At 33.1% G+C, this 12,611-nt stretch overlaps 1 protein-coding gene across 4 annotated transcripts in view; it reads left to right on the forward strand.

Moving 5' to 3' along the window:
- LOC111086322 (arrestin domain-containing protein 2-like) overlaps nt 1-12,611 on the forward strand; it is an 83,950-nt gene that overhangs the window by 6,184 nt on the left and 65,155 nt on the right. The window contains exon 1 of one of the 4 annotated variants that reach the window (XM_022388757.1): nt 1,697-1,717. The exons of the other annotated variants lie outside the window; for them this stretch is intronic. The gene's annotated coding sequence lies outside the window, so the exon portion shown is untranslated. Of the gene's footprint in view, nt 1-1,696; nt 1,718-12,611 lie in introns of those variants that run through there. 4 annotated transcript variants of the gene reach the window in all.

The raw sequence follows: 12,611 nt of genomic DNA on the forward strand, positions 1-12,611 counted from the left end.
AAAAGCATCATTAATAAGAATGAAGAATATTTCATTTAATAAATGCTTTGTTTTGATATATAAGATGTTCGGGTTTTTTCATCTAAAAAAAAGCGACATTAATTTCTTGACGACCTAATATATATATATATATATTATATAGCTTTTCAAAAACAACTGAGGAACACATCTGATTACAAACTTTTTACTCGTCTATGAAATAAGCCTCCCGTCCACCGGTGGGGTAGCGGTAAATCTACGGGCTTACAACGCTAAAATTCAGGGTTCGATTTCCCGAGATGAACCCACCAGATAACCAAATATGGTTTTGCTCTAAAATAAACAAATAAAGAACACCCCCCCCCCCTCCAGTGGCTCAGCAGCGAGTCTTAAGTCTGACATATAACGCTAAAAACTGGGTTTCTTTACCCGTGGTTGGCACAGCATAAAGAACCTGTGGTGTAGCTTTGTGCTAAGCAAACAGATCATGAAATCAAAAGTTGACTAAAAGAACGAATTCTCACATTTTCATTTTATGGAAGTATAATATGTTAGTTTAATATGAAGCGAAAACTTTGTATGAAATGAAAACTTTACCTCAACCCTACATTATTTATTTCACACACACTTAAGGCTTATAACGCTAAAAACCTGTTTTCGATGAACTATAAAGATTTTGGACAATAAAAAAAATCAATTTTCACATTTTCATTTGATGAAATTATAATAATTCAATTTAATTTGAAGTCCTTTTTGAAGCTACAATAATTCAGCATGCATTTCATGTTTAAACTGTAATGATTCAGTGCAATTTGAAATCCTTGTTTAAGCTATACTAATCCAGTTTATCTGAACTCCTTGTTTAAATTGTATTAAATCAGTTTAATGTGAACTCCATGTTTAAGCTATAATAATTCAGTTTAATGTGAATTCCATGTCTGAGCTGTAATAACTCAGTTTAATCTAAAGTCCTTGTTTAAGAGAACATCATTTCCCAAAGTATAGAATTGTTTTTAAAAGTGGCTCAGTTAAATGATCCAGAATAGGATTAATATATGTTATTGTAGGTTAATCTTCTTTTATTTCAAATTACAGTAGGTTTTCTAAATACTGTTTTCAGATACACCTAATAGAACTTTCGAGCCTGTCGGCTAGCTTTGTCGGGCTATCCATTATTACTGTGATTACATAGCACTGCTAGGTTAAATGTAGGCTGCTCAGTGTGTCACTGGATGTATCGTTTTACTTTATGTATCAACATTAGTGTACAGGATATTCAGTGTCGTAATGGCTATATTAATTTCATGGCACAGATGTTCAATACCATAATGAATATTACATTGGCTACGTAGAGGGTAATAGGAGTCTCATTTGTACAAGGTACAACAAATCTAACAAGTTGTTAGATATCCTGAGAGCACTGAGTATACAACGTCACAGTGAATACGTCAAGGTCAGAGTAAGGACACCCAACGTCTCAGTTTACTTACCATTCTGGGGTTACAGGATACTCAAAGTTTCGATGAACGTGATGTCAACAGGAGATACCGGTTTTTAACAGGTATAACGTCTGATGAGTAATAAGTGCAGAACGCACAACGATCGGTACTCGCTGTAGAGATGAACATGTTTTCATCAGAAGATACCGGTTTTTAACAGGAGTAACGTCTGAGGAGTAATGAATGCAGAAAGCACAACGCTTGATATTCTCTGTTGAGATGATTGTTTTCATGACAAGGTAAGAGGCTGTAACGTGATAGAGGAAAGGGCCGTGAAAGGTTATACCATACTAGATCTTGTGGCCTTTTATAACACTTGTGTATATAAAAATATAGTATAACGTGGTTCACGGCTTTCCTTGTTTGCACAAATTTATAAAGGAAACTGTCACTACAAATAATAATAATAATATTAACAACAATCAGGTTTTAGTGAGAGTTACCAGTCATTTCATTATTTACGCCCCTATTGGCACAGAAGTATGTTTGCGGACTTACAACGCTAGAAACCAGGTTTCGATACCCGTGGTGGGCAGAACACATAAAGCCCATTATGTAGCTTTGTGCTAAACTACAAACAAACTTTATTTATGTGATGAGCCACTCGCGTCCGAAATGTATAAATGTTAATGAAAGTCTTGTTAGCAGTAATATTTTGAACAACATACACCAGTACCCTACTTGAAGGAAAATTTTACTTTTAAGTTAGAAGTTTTGAGCCCAGATGACACTCTCGTTAATTTAATAAGTTAGTCAAGCAGATATAAAAATCCAGAAATTTTGTTTATTTTATATTCACGCATATTCAAAGCCGTCTTTATAAAGGTGTATGCTTGTCATTGATTACAAATATCCTAGCTTTCAGAAGCTTTGTCAAAATAATGTTTGTTGGCTTTTTGGTTTGAATTAAATTATCCCGTTTTAAAGTTATTTCTATCGTAGCTTTTAGTAAAAGTTTTTTTTTTTTTTTGGTACGTCTGGTTAAATCTAAAAATTCTGTTGTATAGCAGATTCAAAAGTTTTGCAAACAACTTGTTAAATAAGTTTCACAAACAGAACTGTGTCATTGTCAGGTTGTGCTGAGAAAACATAACATACGAATTAATTTGTTCAAAGTTTTACAAACCTCTTTAAACCGAACTGCTTGCACACAGACTTATCGCCACCTCATTATTCAAATATAAATTACATTTTTCTAAAATGAACAGTTTTAATTTAATTTCTCGCAAAGCTGCTCGAGGGCCATCTGCGCTAGCCATCTATAATTTTAAAGTAATAGACTAAACAGAATGCAGCTAGTCAACACCGCCAACTCTTTTATTAACAAAAACTAGAATTGACTGCAATATTATGACGCCCCTATGATTGAAAGGGCGAGCATATTTGGTGACGAAATTCGAACCCACGACTCACTGATTGCGAGTCTCACGTGCTACTTACCAGGCCGAACGGTAGAAACTCTTATATCATCAACAGTTTTCCGATCAATTTTGGGTAATTTGCTGAAACCAGTTAATGAATAGAGTAAAAATCAATAACTTGTTTGTTTGAAAATTTCACTTAATTAGTAAAGACCAAAAAGTTTGATATTAACCAACAATGACAGCATAGGTATTGTTAAGATTCCACACTAATGCTGATTTAATTAGGTTTGATGTAAAAAAGAGTAGGTGAGCTAATTAAATTGTATTATATATATATATATGTACATACATACATACGTATTATCCCCTTGGGTGGCTCAGCGGTAACTCTGAAGGTTTATAATGTCAGAAATTGGGTTTCAATACCCGCTTTGGGCAGAACATTTATAGCCCATTGTATAGCTCTATGCTAAAGAACAAACACACACATACTTATTACTGCTTGCAGTTCTTATAAGTACTGATATAAAGGTATTGATCAATTTTCACACCAGGTGGTATTAAGAGAAACAATAAACAATAGCCAGTAAATATATTCAAAGGTTTCATTGTTTATACTCGATCTTTTTGTATGCTGGACAGTCCTTTTACACGTAGTAAGTATTGAAAGTTTACAGTTAGTTTTTATCACAAGACGCTATCGAGCATGACGTTATTTATTTGTCTAACAATATGACAAAACAAAGCAAAATATATTAAATCAGCAGTAAGACATTTTATGAGGTTTAGCTCAAAAAGAACAACAAATACAATAATCTAATATACTTTAAGTTCGTGAAAGAGAAATAATATGATGCTAAGGCCTAGGATAATACTTTATTTGTTTGTTTTCTTCGATAACAAACACCGAAATTATTGTAAAAAATTAATTTTATAGAAACACCGTGTATTGAAGTGTAGAATATTCTTAAGCCTAATTTCTTCTGTCATTTAATTAACATAGTAACCATGAAGGAACGAGGGAAGATTTTTATACAGAAGTAGGTATGAAATGTATTCAAGTTCTATTTCGAAGAATATATGTATATAAAAATCTCATAACAGTGATAATAGCTGGGTTTCATAGTGGTGGTTTAGATAGGCTACAATTTCCATTGTATGCCTTCGGGCTACAACAGCTGGATAACGTCACCTGTTATATAACATTTTTTAGTTTCGAAATCATGAAAATCAGTGACGTGCAAAAACAATCTATAAGTTCTACATCCTTATATATATAAGTGTATTATTGAACTCACAATCCTAAATAAATAGATAGTTAGATGCAGCCTGTAGGCTTACGTTTTGTCCCGAGTTTCTTGAACTCACAACCCTAAATAAGTAGATAACTGCAGCTTGAAGGCTGACAGTTTATTCTGGATTCCTGGTGATAAGTATAAGATATAAAAGGTGTATATGATATTATATTTTCTTAGATTGAAACTAATCACTAAACACGTGTTTTGTGTTACGTAGGTCGTAGAATTTGAAGTGTTATAGATAATAAGTAAAAAGCTCAGATCGACTAAGATGAGATTCTGATTTTACTGTCAACCTTTTCTTTCTTCCTTGTTTTTTTTTTCTGCAGCGTACATGCACGTTTAAAGATTTTCAAAAAAATTCCGATGACACAAACTGTTCCTTTTTCAATATGAAAACATATAAACTGATACTAGGTAACAAAACACTCAAGTCATGTAAGTGCCTAATTATGACGATTTCCGCTTCAGTCACATAAAAACACTCAAGTCATGTAAGTGCCTAATTATGACGATTTCCGCTTCAGTCACATAAAAACACTCAAGTCATGTAAGTGCCTAATTATGACGATTTCCGCTTCAGTCACATAAAAACACTCGCGTAACATAAAAACAAGTTACTATTAGTAGCAGTTTCTTCGCTGTGTTACAGGGAGCTATTTTAATTACCTAACAAATTCAGCCTCGCCGCATTCAGAATAGTCAGACATGTTAAAAAGAAATAAAACTTCATATTTAAATCGCAAAGTTACGAGTTAATAAATAATCTCTCCAACCACTGATTAGTATGTTTTATACATTAAAGGTTTATTTTCTGAAAGATGAAAACTGAAAGAAAAAAACAAACAAAAAACGAGACCTGAATTTCTGTAGCTTAATTGTCTGGCTACAAGAACTACTACGATACATTAACCTTTTTATGATTTCTGTTCTTTTTGTTTAATCTGTTTTTATTTGCTTCCTTTATCAGTTTGAGCTAATGAAAAGTAAAGAACTATTAGATGATGCCACGTGCTGAACTATGAGCCTTGAGGGAAAGCTTCTATTCTCGCACCAGTTTCTTAAAAAATAACAGGAGAATCTTATAAAGGTAGATGTATTTGAATCCTTTCTTCATAGCAAATGATGAGACAATAAATTATCACCACCATTGTTTACTGCAGAGCACGTGAATTGTGGGAAAGGCAGCAATTATGATTACATTTTCAACGAACACTGTATTGATGAGTCAGTCTTCAAAAAGTGCTTTTCCAATTTATTTGGATTGTTTTGTTGTTTGCTACACTAAGGTTTCGAGAGTAATAATCACTTTGTTCTTGTAGTATTGGGCCCCGCATGGCCATGTGGTTAGGGCGCTTGACTCGCAATTTAAGGGTCACGTATTGGAATCCCCGGCCAACCAGAAATGCTCGCCCTTTCAGCCGTGGGGGTGTCATAAGGTGACGGTCAATCCCACTATTCGTTGGTAAAAGAATAGCCCAAGAGCTGGCCACGAGTAGTGTTGACTAGCTGCCTTCCCTGTAGTCTATAACTGCTAAATTAGGAACGGTTAGCACAAATAGTCCTCGATTAGCTTTGCGCAACACTTAAAACAAACCAAACCAGTCTTAAGAGAACAAGTGTCGACTATGTTGGCCCCCAGTGGCACAGCTATAGCTCTGCGGACTTACAACGCTAGAATCCGGGTTTCGATACCCGTGGTGGGCAGAGCACAGATAGCCCATTGTGTAGCCTTGTGCTTAATTACAAACAAACAAAAGACTATGTTGATTAACGACTATGACTTTTCTCTTTACTGATATAAAAAAGAATGTAATATAATTTGTTATTTCTAATCCAAGTTTATTCTGAAATTGTGTCTTATCTTAATGGGGCGATAAAAGAAAAATCGCGATCGGCGAAATAGGCGTTTTAGGACTGTTATTAATTCCACGTGCAATAGTCGAACGAAAACCTAATTTATAATAGAAGAGAGTATTGTGTTTGATGAAAATATCGATCTTCACCTGGAACGAGCAGAATAATCATCTAACGGATGACTTCTTCCTCTCCCTGGAGATCTAATCTTCACTGGCAATCAGTTCTCTGCTGTAGTTAGGTCATTTAAAGTTACAGAAGAGTGTAGTATTCTGTGAGTGTCTTACATATCAAATTAAATTACGCTCTCGCATTCTCATCACCGTTACGATTTCATTTGGAAGTACATTTAAGGTGGAATAACACAAAATAATAACAACGTATGTTTAAATAATTCATATTTTTATTTAACATATTGCCCCCCAGTGGCACAGCTGTATGTCTGCGGACTTACAACGCTAGAAACCGGGTTTCGATACTCGTGGTGGGCAGAGCACAGATAGCCCTTGTGTAGCTTTGTGCATAATTAAAAAAAACAAAAAAAACAATTTAACATATTATAATTCCAGTAACACTGTCACGATTTCGGAAGGAAATCGTGTTCTCTTTGTTACCAGCAAGACAAGACTGAAACTGACTGTCAAATGGCTGAAGTGAGAACACACATCTGGGAGATGATTTCTACTCGAGTATTGCATGATTTATCACACCATACATATTCGCAAATTTCATGTGAATTATTTTTGCCACCATGAAGAGTAATAGGTTTATATTGACATGACGCATCTCGATTTCAGTGATTTATAATTCTTTGATTTTGTTGTTTTTATTTATACAGATTTCTTGAGTGTTTTATGCTTTACTTCGTAAAATACTTTTAAGAAGAAAGAAAACAAGTCGATAAATAATAGGGTTAATGTTTAGGGTGATTAATAGAAAAACACGAGCAACTGGTATACCCACGTTTATGATTTATTCATCTTAATCAATAAGATATGTAGATTTTTCGTCGGTGTATTTTATTATGTTATCATAATAAACAATCGCACAGAATATAAAAGTAGTTCGAGGGAAAAATCCTTTACGTTTTAATCGTATTAGAAATAAGGAAAGTTGTGTTTTAAAGAAGTAATTATTTTCAGAATGTGTTTTAGCTAGAATACATTTCTTATGCTTAATAAAAATAAAGGTCGAGGGTCTATTTAGAGTAAAAGGTCAAACTAACACGCTAAAGGTGGATGGACTTTTGCTATAAAAGTATACCTCGTAGTGCCTTGATACACACTAGTACTTCCAACCGTACTGTTTTACAGCGCTGAGAATAGTCATATCTTAGTCACTCGAATCAGAAACTAATCAGTTACGTAAGATGTTCCATCCATCAAGCCAGTAGATCAATGTGTAAACATGAGGTAACTGCAACATGTGGGAATCACGTGTTAGTTCACATATTTCTACCTTTGTTTTTCTTAGGCTGCACGAGTTCTACGACTTCCGGTATAGGTTGAACTGCTGTGTCAGTAGGTTTCAATACAGCTTGTTTAATCAAAAAAGGTAATGTATAACGTATATAGATATTGATGGTTGCTGTAATAATAGGGCAATAATCATTACCTTTAGGTTCGTGTGTGATGTTTGCAGCTTTATAATAGATCAATATTTCATAAACCATCCTTTCTCAGTTGATGTATTTTTATACTATAAAGCTCACACTTGTGTATATGTGTGTGTGTTCATAAAGTTGTAAGGATTACTAGAGATATTTTTTAATTATGCATGCATATATACTAAATAGGAAAAAGAAAAAGTTACATTATAAGGAAGAATAACATGAACTTAACACAGCATATCCAAACTTTAGATGAAAAATAATTGTAATAATACATAGATTGGAATACATTATCTAGATTTAGATATTAAGATATTCAATAATTTTTGTAATATTAATATTTATGATAAAAGAAGTTACTTTACATTATTTTAATTTTGGATTTCCCTCGCCAAACAGTACTGCACCAAATAATGCCATACAGAGCATCATACATTCACAGCTAGTCAGGTATTGTAGAATTTGTAATAACGAACAGTTCCTAATTTCTAACGTTAATATATTACAGAATAAATTGATTTTTAATGGAATTAATAAGATAGCTCTAATTAAATATTTTAAATTATTCTGTAATAAATATACAAAATACGTATGTAAATTTAAAAATAGTAGTATAAACGAAATCATAATAAACACAATAAGTAATAATTTCTAATTTTTGTAGGGGAAATTATTGGAATTACTTATTTGGACTGTATCTTGTATAAGTGTATTAATGTAGATGTATCATTTTTCCTATGTAACACCTACTACTGTGTAATTCTTATAAAACCTTTGAAGATCTTGAGTGTAGGATGGGAGCTATACTAACAATTTAGGTTGGGCTTGTATAGTAATACCTTAACATCGTGGTATTTATGTCCAAACATTATGGGGGCTGGAATATATATATATATATATATATTTTGAGCAGCCGCCTTCCCACATCTGGTTGCAGACAGCGAAAGGTGGTAAAGATGTGGGCTAGAGCAACCTTATCTGATCTTTTTAATTTTTCATTTATTTTAATTTTATTATTATTAACAATGTGAGGCCTGCGAAACTGAGGTTAAACTGAATAGACGGTGTACCTCCAACGCAATTTGGGTCTTACTTCCGCCAGTACCTCAAAAACCATGGCACATTGCATAACTACCCACTTTATGGTGTGTGCCAGGTGGTACATGTTTGTTTTGTAGCTGCGTTGTTTCTGTTTTATTTTTTGCTTTCATTTTCTGTGTAATATTACAATCAATTATATGTATGTATATATATACAGCAGTTCACTGCAGGAACAGAAATTAAATATGTAAAAAAGATGTAGTTTATATCCACGAAGGAATTTCCAAAACCCTCGTATATACTAAGGCAATAGATCAAAACTGAAACCGCAAATAAGTATTTTTCATAGTTGATTTATAGCGTGAAACATTTCAGGAACGGATGATCTCCATGTGTTCATCAGATAAGGGGATATTTTTCCCATCTACAAGAAATTTCGTCTGTCTCTCAAGGAAAGAAACCGTGTACAGCCAAGGAAACCGTTCACATCTATTTATTTATAATGAGAATACTGATGTTTCGTTAATTGTGAAATTTCAAAATCTCAAACAGAAGAAAACTCATACTCATCTTTAAAGCAGATTACTTAACCGAGGGAAACTAAATTTCACCATACGTATATATAGAATCATAAGTTTTATTTCGGAAAGTTTAGACATGGTACGGCGTATTTTCGAAACCGTTGCATATTTAAAACAGTTTCTCGCAAACTCTCATTCTATCATTATATTTCTCTTCTTCCTTTTTACTTCCATCAACAATATAGGACTGAATAAAATGCTTATCAGTATGCAGGACGTTGAGAGGAGCAACGAACAATTCTCAGAACATATGATGCTTGTAGTAGCTTCATTAAGTTTTTGCTTGACATGCTCACTGAAAATGAAGGTAAACATACGAACAATTTCTGTGGAAGCCTTAGAAATAACTTTATACCGTGTTCAAATGTTTTTGAATAAAACTTATAATTCTTAATGTGACTTTGTTGAAATTTAGTTCCCCTAGATCAGGTAGTTTAAAGATATAATAGTATTAAGTATCATTCTACCCATCTAAAAGAAGAGAATGTTAGTTGTTTAACTACATTCCTTCAGTAATACGTGATGTTATTTCCTGAGGTGGCACTTTATGTTATTTCCTGAAGTGGCACTTTCTCTATATTCTCCCATAATTTACATTCCAAGCACTTGGTATTCTGCTCTAACTATTTCCTGGCACATTCTTCGGTCGTCAGAAGAGCAGTATCTGACATCGCCAACAGGCGACTTGGATCAATATTATTAGACAGTATGTGTTCGGAACGTGGCTCTGTAACTAACTATATAGCTTGTTATACAACCGTAGATGTTGAGTTTACGAAGATAGTATGTGATTTGGATTGGCACGTATTTCATTATTACCACCACAAATGACACCAGACACATCCCTTATGTTTGTGTGGCTACTTTAGATTCCGTGTGAATCAAAAGACATTCTTTTTGACGTGAAAATACCTTATGTTACAAAAATTGTAATAAAACTTTTACGTCACTTTTTGGTAAGAATATTCAGCCACGCATATTTTTATACTACTGCCTAACGATTCATTTGATCTTGTTCTTATTCTCTTTAAGAGAGTACTTATTATTTGCTAAAAATCAGTATTTCTAAGACACAGACTATCAATGATTACTTACAATGCGCTGCGTTCTACTGCAAATGACGAGATCTGTACCCTTCATGCAAAAACCTGGTGGGGATTCGCTCAGTAACATAAACACACGCAAACAAAATGGGTGTGAGTAAGAAGAAAAAACAAACAAACAAAAAGTGACAGCATAATCAAAACAGCAGAAGGATGGCATCAAGTTTGGGAAGCTCTCTTCCTTTCTATTGTGCAAGAGAAAACAATGTCACCATCTGTGTTTTTACTGTAAAAATACGGTGCATTTTTATTCAGCGTTGTATAAACTTAGTACTTTAAGATCACGTTTTTTAGTGTTTTTTTGGTTAATTATACATCAAGTAACGTCTTCATCACAAATTTGGAATGTCATAGAAATTTTTCTGTATGTTTTATTTCTGATATTATATTAATTTAAATTCAAACTTGTGATTCAGAGTAATAACTAATGAGATTGAACATCATTACTTTGTATAGAACTCCAAATGAAGCGTTTTCAACACTCTAAAACAGACTATTTTAGGGACATGTGCAGAAGTCAACATGCAACGAAATCGTGGTAAAAATAGCTCAGTATATCTATTCTGCACTTAATAACTTGTTATACCATTGTATTTTGAACTTACAACAACTTAAGTAAAAACTTTAAAATTTGCTAAATTGTCACTAACTGTGAGAATGTAAATAATACATCACTAGAGACAACAAGAGAAAAATAGAACCAAGCTCGTCTACTTATTTTCAAAACAGTAAGCATTTCATTGTTCCTTTCTACATTAGATTGTGATCCAAAAAAATTGGAAGATATGAATTATTGTGTCAAGTTTTTCTTTGTTTTTTTTTACATCTGGTTATAATTCAGGATTAGTTAGCTTCTTAGATTTTCAAAGTATATTGGTAAACCGATGGTAGGTAATTTATAAGGGGTTATGGTGAAATTATGTTTTTTTTATGCAGTTTGAGCCTTTTTGCCTATAAGCGATTTTTAATAATTCCCCAGAAAACTATTGAAATATTTTGCTGTGAAAACCTTGGATAAGTCGCTTCGTTGTGTTATCTCTTTAGAATTAAATTGGTTTAGTTTTTAATATTTTTCATAAACTTGAAGTTTAAAAATCTTTCCTTTTTCGGCGACAATGATAACACAGGCCTGCGATGGTTTTATTGCTTTGAAATTTTTACATGTTCTACAGTAATTCCTGTACACTGAATACGAAAAAGATATCCATTTTTCTCCATCACATACAGATTTTCCACAAAACGTCATATGTACTTTTATATAAGTGAATCATTTTCATTTAAATCGGGTCATATCTTGTTATGCTTAAAATGTTGACAACCACTAGCTATAGAGTTCTCTAGACCAATCGCGACCAATCTTATCGATTGTTCTAAAACTCAAACATAATAATAAAAAAAATGTGCATTGTGGTAAACGGAATATTAATTTGATCTAAGTAAGAGTTTTTTCCCGATTTGTAAAAAAATCCTTACGTTATAGAAAAAAATTAATATTATTTTCGAAATCTGCGTAGCTGAATTATGGAAAATACGTTATTAAACCCAAAACTACTTTTAAGAAGCTTAAATTCGCAGTCCTGTGTAATTTGTTGAGTTCTTTGATCTAGGTTATTTTAATTATCGTGACATACTTTTAAAAAGATTAAACTATGGATTGTTTTTGTACTTTTTAAATAAGAGTTTTTGTAAGTTCCAGAATATTTCTTCCTGCCTTACCGTATTCGGATGAAATTTATTGAAGAAGTGGACTGTGATTTTCAGTTAGATCTAGGCTTAGTTTTAATTTCAATAATGATTTCTCTACTGAACCGGATTTAGCTTTGACCTTTTCACGTGATATATCATCGGAAGTTATAAAGTGGCCATCTTGTTGGTCTCCTACCGTACTTTCAGTTGCTATGACATACGGTAAAGGTGCAAATATGTGTTACATAGAACTGTAACAACAGACAAACAGCTGGCCCCGTGTCATTTCATTGGTAAGTTCACGTTTTTTGTCTTTTTTTTTGGGTGCGTGTATATGTCTTCCTTCGTAAGTAAAGTAATACTTGATTTGTCACTGTCAACATATTACATTCATATAGTTATAGTAACTTAAGGCCTAATGGTAGTAACGTTACTTAACTTATAGTTATAGTAACTTAAGGCCTATTGGTAGTGTTACGCCTCAGTTCGTTAGTTAATTTTCCGTAAAAATTCTTACCGAAGAAACTTTACCGATACAAGTCATTTTTTAAATAAAACTGGTTTATTCTTTCTGAATACAACTTTGCGTTACAC

The sequence above is a fragment of the Limulus polyphemus genome, unplaced genomic scaffold, assembly GCF_000517525.1.
Source record: "Limulus polyphemus unplaced genomic scaffold, Limulus_polyphemus-2.1.2 Scaffold1019, whole genome shotgun sequence".
Classification (NCBI taxonomy): Eukaryota; Metazoa; Arthropoda; class Merostomata; order Xiphosura; family Limulidae; genus Limulus; species Limulus polyphemus.